A 6,856-nucleotide genomic window follows, 5' to 3' on the forward strand; every position below is an offset into this window, starting at 1 on the left:
TGAAACATTATTTAATAAAGCATTGCATTTTATCTAGTTCATGTACCTACTAGTCTAGTTAACCACACTTGTTAATGAAAATAGAAATTTTAAAATATTCAATATAACACTAGAAATATTTGTTCATGTAATCATTTTCCTATTAGTTTTATGTAAAAACTTACTTTTGTTTTAAAAATTATTAGGTAAAAGCATATGAAAATGTTATATTCATTAAATTAATAGCCTTTCCGACCAATATATTCACTTTTTATTGCCGGGGGTTGGATTTTTTTCCGGTACTGGGAATCAAACTCATGACCTTGCGCTTGCCAGGCAGGCCCTGTGCCTCTGAGCTAAACCTCCAGCCCCTTATATTCACCTTTTATAGACTTGATACACTCAGTTAACAAGATTTTCACAATTTTTAAATTCTGAGTAAATATCTAAATATTTTGTTAATGTTTACTATTTTTATTTTAGTATTTTTGACTACATCAATTTATTTCAGGCATCTGGCTCATTAATGACATTTGTCCTCATTACTTGGGTACAGTAGTCTTAAAACTTTTGGAGTAATATTTTAATTTTGAATGCCTAAGAATTATATGCCTATTACTCATTGCCTTTGTAAGTTAAATAGTGATCATTCAACATTTTGAAGATATGTAAAATCACTATTTAATATGTGCATTCATCTATATATGCATCCACCTTTTTGTATATATCTTTTATTAGAATAACAATAACTTAGGTACTATATTTATTTATTTATGAATTTTCTCAGCCCTTAACTTTGCTTTTATATGCTCTTTGTTATTTTAAAGAGATATTAAATTTTAAAGTTAGCAACAGATTTATATTTTATTTTTGTCATGATATCTATCCATTACTTTTCAAGTGAGAATACAATTCTTTACCTATATCTTGAACATTCAAATATCTACTAGTTTTCTGTTTTATTTTACAAATAAAAGAACAAAAATACATTAAGAGAGCCACTAGTTTTCACAAAGTTTGTGTTTTAATTTTTAGATTTCAGTTTGATAAGAAATGTTTCAATCTAGTGTCTTTTACCTTACACTATGAGAAAAGCTAAACTGGGAAATTTGAGACAAATTTTAGTGTCCGATTGTGTGTGTGCATGGAGGAGTGTATACATGTGTTTAATGTGTTCAGAATTGTTCTGAGGATGCTAATCTCACTGTATGAGTGATCAGGGGAAGGATTTTATTTAGTGTATTTTAATCAGGTCACTCAGTACACATGAATCAGTGAGAAAAGTGGAAGGCTGCTCATGACATAATGTCCTGTACAGCACTGTGGACAGAAACTGTACTTGCACCTTTGCATTTGGAACCCTTCCCCAGGGGTCTACAATACTCTGCCTCATTTCAGTGAATAGTAGTAATGTCTGCTCAGTGAGAAACTTATAGCTATATCCAAAAGCCCCATGATGAACAGTGTGAAGTCTCAGTTTTCCTGACCTGACCGCTCCATTTCTTCTTGACCGCTGCCTCCCCTGCCAACACTTCTTCGCATCAAAGTTAAATCATGATCAGATGATTCCATTTGACTGCAAACAAACTTATCTTAAATCAGGAAGTTACTTTTCTCTAATAGGTCTGAATTTCTTCATCTCTTAAATTCCAATATATTTCCTTTTATTAAAAATTTCTTCAGTATTTATTTATTAGTTAGCTTTGCATTATTAATGAAACACCTAAGACTGCCAAGTTATGAAAAACAAATGTTTCTTTAGCTTACCGTTTTGAAAGTTCCAATCTGAAAACAGGGAGTCCCGCAGATTCAGCCTCTGGAAGGGGGAGTTACCAGTGTCACCTCATGACCAGTGTCACTGTAGGACCGAGTAGTACAGCTCGAGCTAGGAAGCAGGGACTACTGAAGGTGACTAGAATCCTCTCATGACAGCCCTTTCATGGAATGACCAAAGGCTTCATGAGAATTTCATCTTTTTAGAAAGCACATTCCCCATTAACCTGAGGATCTCCCATTAGGTTCCCGTTCTTTTTTTTTTCCAGTTCACCCTTTTCAATCTTTCCTCTCTGGGTTTCAGGCATGAACATTTGCACCTTTAGAATCACTCATGTGATATCCACACTGTAGCAATTAATCCGGCAGGAGGACTTTGTTTCTAATAAAAAGATATGTATTTATACATTTTGAGCTATGACTACTGCAATGTGATACATATCCTCAGCTAATAGGTAGACTGAGGATGCACATGGTGCTTTTCAATGCATTGCTTATTCTAGTGAAAATGTAAAATATTGCAAAGATATTAATAGGCCAAGGAGTTAATAAAATAGACAATAGATGAGATTTCCGATAATGACTAATATCTTTATTTGTGGTTAATATTAATGATGTATTATCATGTAAATAAAGAAGTATAGTAATTAGCTATTTTTCTAACATATTGTGTGGACCAATAAACCAATTTTTATGAATGCATTGAGCTTTATTTTTGTTATTTTTTACTGGATTACATAATGTAAATTATTACATATTATTACAGGTTTTACTAATTTTCCATTGACCTCTAATGAACATACTGTATATATATTAAAAGAGGCAGCTATCCATATTTTTTCTCGACTAAATATAAATAATCCAGTGATTTTCATTATGTACCATAATAAGGTTTTCACAGTGGACACATTCAAGTAGCTAGAAGACATGCTACTAGTGTATTATGGTTCAGCATAGAAAATAAAATGTAAAAGTATTAAGATTCTTAAGTAAAGAGGTATAAATGTACAATTTTAGCTTAGACAGTGTACCAGGATTATGACTTCCACTCTGAATAATGTCTTGTGATACTTAATAGTCACAGGTCACCAGAAACCTGTACAGAGCAATAAAGAAATGCATTGCTAATTAGTTTTTAGTAGGCATTTGATTATGTATTCAAGTCCTTTTGCCTGCAATTAGCCACAGGGGCAGAAATTGGCCTGCAAGTAATTGCTCTAGTAATGGGTTCATTGAGTAATAACTCCATATCCTTTCCCTAAAATGAAGGGATTTCTTTCCAATTGTATGTGCAATTACCTCATTACAAGATCCATTACTTTCTGTTCAATGTGATAAGTGTAAATGATTTCAGAGTCAAAATTTTGAATGTATAAAGAACAAATTCAGCAAACGTATACATTCCAGTTGTCTATGGTTATATCATTAAAATAACTCCCAAAATTTAGAACCACAATTAAGCTACAATCTTTTTTAAATGTTGTGACTCTACACCTTGGAAGTGTATTAGAAATGAGCTTCTCAATTCTTCACCACATGAGATTGACAGCGGTACCTTGTAATATCTAGCTTATGAATGTAGTGATCATGCTTACTTAAATATCTAGTATCCTGCAGAAAATTACTGAACAGTGACATTATCTGGAAATGTCAATCAAAGAACAATCATAGTAGCTTTAAGGTACATAGAATTCTTAGCATGAGTCTCACAAAATCAAGTTGTACTGATTCAAAGCACAAGGCATGAGTTGCATGTATTGTTACCTGTTATTACTGGTAAACACTCTCACTGATAAAGTGAAGCTTACTAATCATAAATTCAGTGCAAAGAGTATGATCATCTGCGTACAGACATATTATGGACTCTTCATCATTAAAAATGGCATAGAGGGTCTGGGGATTTAGCTTAGCGGTAGAGCGCCTGTCTGGAAAGCGCGAGGTCGTGAGTTCGATTCCCAGTACTGGAAAAAAAACAAAAATAATAATAATAATAAAGGTACAGAAACAATGAACTTCAGGAAGTGACATACATTATTGTATAAAATGTCAGCATGGTTCCTCAAATTTTAAACATTTATTAATCATGAGAAATATAATTTATAAAAAAGAGAAATATAATTTATAAATTGTTATATATGCCAAGCATTGCCCCTGTGAATTCAGTCACATTTAATGTTTTATTTTATTTTTTATTTATTTGAAAGAGAATAAAAACAATAAAATGATACAGGATTTGAAAACAAGGTGATAGGAAATTAACAGTGGTTGTTATATTACATACTGTTATCTTCAGAGTACTTGCTCAGATTACCAGATATAGGAATGCAGAATTGCTCAAACAATTAAGAATTAACTGTTCCTTTAAAAAAAACGATAGAAATTCATAGTAAAATTACCTTAGCTATCTTGCGTGTATATGAGTGTGTGCGTGTGTGTGTCTGTATATATATATATATATATATGTATATATTTCCTGCTTTTGTCTTTTCTCCTTTCCCCCATTCCAGTTGTTATCTCCTTTTGAGCAATTTCTTTCTCTTTCACAATATCTATTTTACCTTTTGGATCATATTTACTCTTTCAGTTTCCTACACTAGAGAGATAATATGATGTTTACACATGTGAGTCGGATTTATTTCACTTATAAGTATCATCTCTAGTTGCATGCATTTACCTCTAAAAGGCTCGATTTCATCCTCTTTATAAATCAATAATACTCCATTTTATAAAAATACCACATCTTTTTTACCCATTCCTCAGTTGATGGGCATTTGGTTTGTTTCCAATATTTAATTATGACAAACTGTGCTGCTATAAACATTGGTGAACATATATCGCTATGATATGATGTTTACAGTTCTTCTGAAGAAATACCTACAAGGTAGCTGGGTGCAATGGGACCTGCAATCCTACTTTTTGAGGAATCCCCACACTTATGATCAGCATTTTAAATGTTAGAAAACTCATATTTGAGGTTAACTATAATATAAAGGTAACACAACTGGTTGATAGAAATAATTACAGAACAATTGTGCAATTGGATTCCAATTCCAATACATTGTTTTTTCTATGATTTTAATATTATTTTTAAGAGTGATATTTCAAGAAAGATATCTTACAGCAAAATTTTACATATATGATTATTCAGAGAAAAATTTCAGAAAAATTATCTTCAATACATCCTTGAAATACTATGGGATAAAAATTTATTGTAAACACAATATTCAATGACTTAAAGTAAGATAAGTTATACAGGAAGAAAATGACATTTTTTTTTCTATTTTCAGTTATGTTAATACCTGCCAAGAAGTTTTTGTAGATGTAGATGCCATTTTTGAAATTTTCAATCATGAAAACCTTGTGATTGAAGGGAATGTAGAGATAATTTGGTCAAGAACCATAGTTTTATTTATTTATTTATTTATTTTTTGGTTTTTCTCCGGTACCGGGAACCGAACTCATGACCTTGCGCTTGCCAGGCAGGCTCTTTTGCCGCAGAACTAAATCCCCAGCCCCTAGAACCATAGTTTTATAGTCTGTACACAGTTGAAAAATCATCAAAATGTGTTAAAATCCTATGTTCTATGGAGAGCATTAGCATTTTCATTTAAAACTAATTTCTCCCAATTTACCCAGCCCCTTAAATTTTTGAAAATGTAACTTTTAAAGTAATTTTTAGTTTTTTTCTTAAAAGAAATAGCAAGCATGAATAATACCTGCAAAATATAGCCCTGAAGCGGGCTGATACTATCCAAAACCTCAATGATTTATTGATCTGCCTTCTTTAATAACATTTGCATGAAAATGTTTCATAAATAATGTGTTTATCATGAATTGCTAATTAGAATATGAGATGTATTCAGGAGTAATTTGAATGGGGTATTCCAAATCTAGGTGATAGTCTTGAACAAAGGACAATAAAATCTGTTTTGAAGTAACATTCCAGCCTGTCATCTGAAGTTGTTGAATACCAGAAAGACTGAAGCAAGGCGGAGAGATTTCCACAATAAACATTGAATAATGCTTTGCTTTTACAGCTCAGCAGAAACCTTAATCCATCAGCAAATAAAAAAGGACATGAAAACTGGTTTAGTTCGCATTTTGCAGTATTATTTCTACAAATAATGCATAGCTTTATAATGTATACATACTTATAAACCTGTATTTTTATGTTGTACACTGACATTTTAAGAAATAGTCCCTAAATTTCTCAACACATTATCCTCAACTCTTCCTGGGCCATTGTCAGTGTTTTCTCTCAGGGAAGAGATACTACTCTAACCACATGGAGCATGAGAATTTCTCCTTTATTAGGTTCACTGGACTTTCTGAAATCTCTCCTCAATCTGAACCACAAGTGCATCAGATGTTAAAGTGATTATCTCCAGGGCCCTTGCTTTTTTTCAAGGCTCATCTCAAAACTCTCTTCCTCTCTGATGTTTTCTGTCTTAGTCACTTTCTTTTTTGCTGAGACAAAGTACTTCACATTCCCAGCTTAAAAAAGGAAATGTTTATTTTGGCTCAAGGTTATAAAAGTTGCAGTCCATGGTCAGCAGGGTCCAATCCAGAAACAGAATGGTAGAAGGAGTAAAAAGGAAAAAAAGATAGAAAGAAAGAAAGAAAGAAAGAAAGAAAGAAAGAAAGAAAGAAAGATAGAAAGAAAGAAAGAAAGAAAGAAAGAAAGAAAGAAAGAAAGAAAGAAAGAAAGAAAGAAAGAAAGAAAGGAGAACCTGCTCGTGTATGGTGGCCAAGATGTGGAGATAGAGGGGAGGATCCAGGGAGGGAGCAACCTTCTAGCTGACGTCCTTAGCCTAAAACCTTCTAGTAATACATTCAACTCTGGGAAAAGTTTTCAGTTAGCAATAATCATGCCTTGGATAAAACTCATTGGCTATAATTCTGCTCATACTGTTAATTCACAGATTCTTCTGTAGGCTTTGGATTCACTGCTGGGAGAATGAAGAATTGACTTTATTTTATATTCTGCAGGGTTCCTAACATAAAGTAGCATTCATCATTGATTTTCAAAAACTTCATCCAGAGGTAGACAGAGAGAGAAAGAGTGGAGAGGGAGAGAAAAAGAAGAAGAAGGCGAAGGCGAAGG

Source organism: Chinchilla lanigera, unplaced genomic scaffold, assembly GCF_000276665.1.
Source record: "Chinchilla lanigera isolate Chin_1 unplaced genomic scaffold, ChiLan1.0 scaffold00037, whole genome shotgun sequence".
In the NCBI taxonomy this organism is placed as follows: Eukaryota; Metazoa; Chordata; class Mammalia; order Rodentia; family Chinchillidae; genus Chinchilla; species Chinchilla lanigera.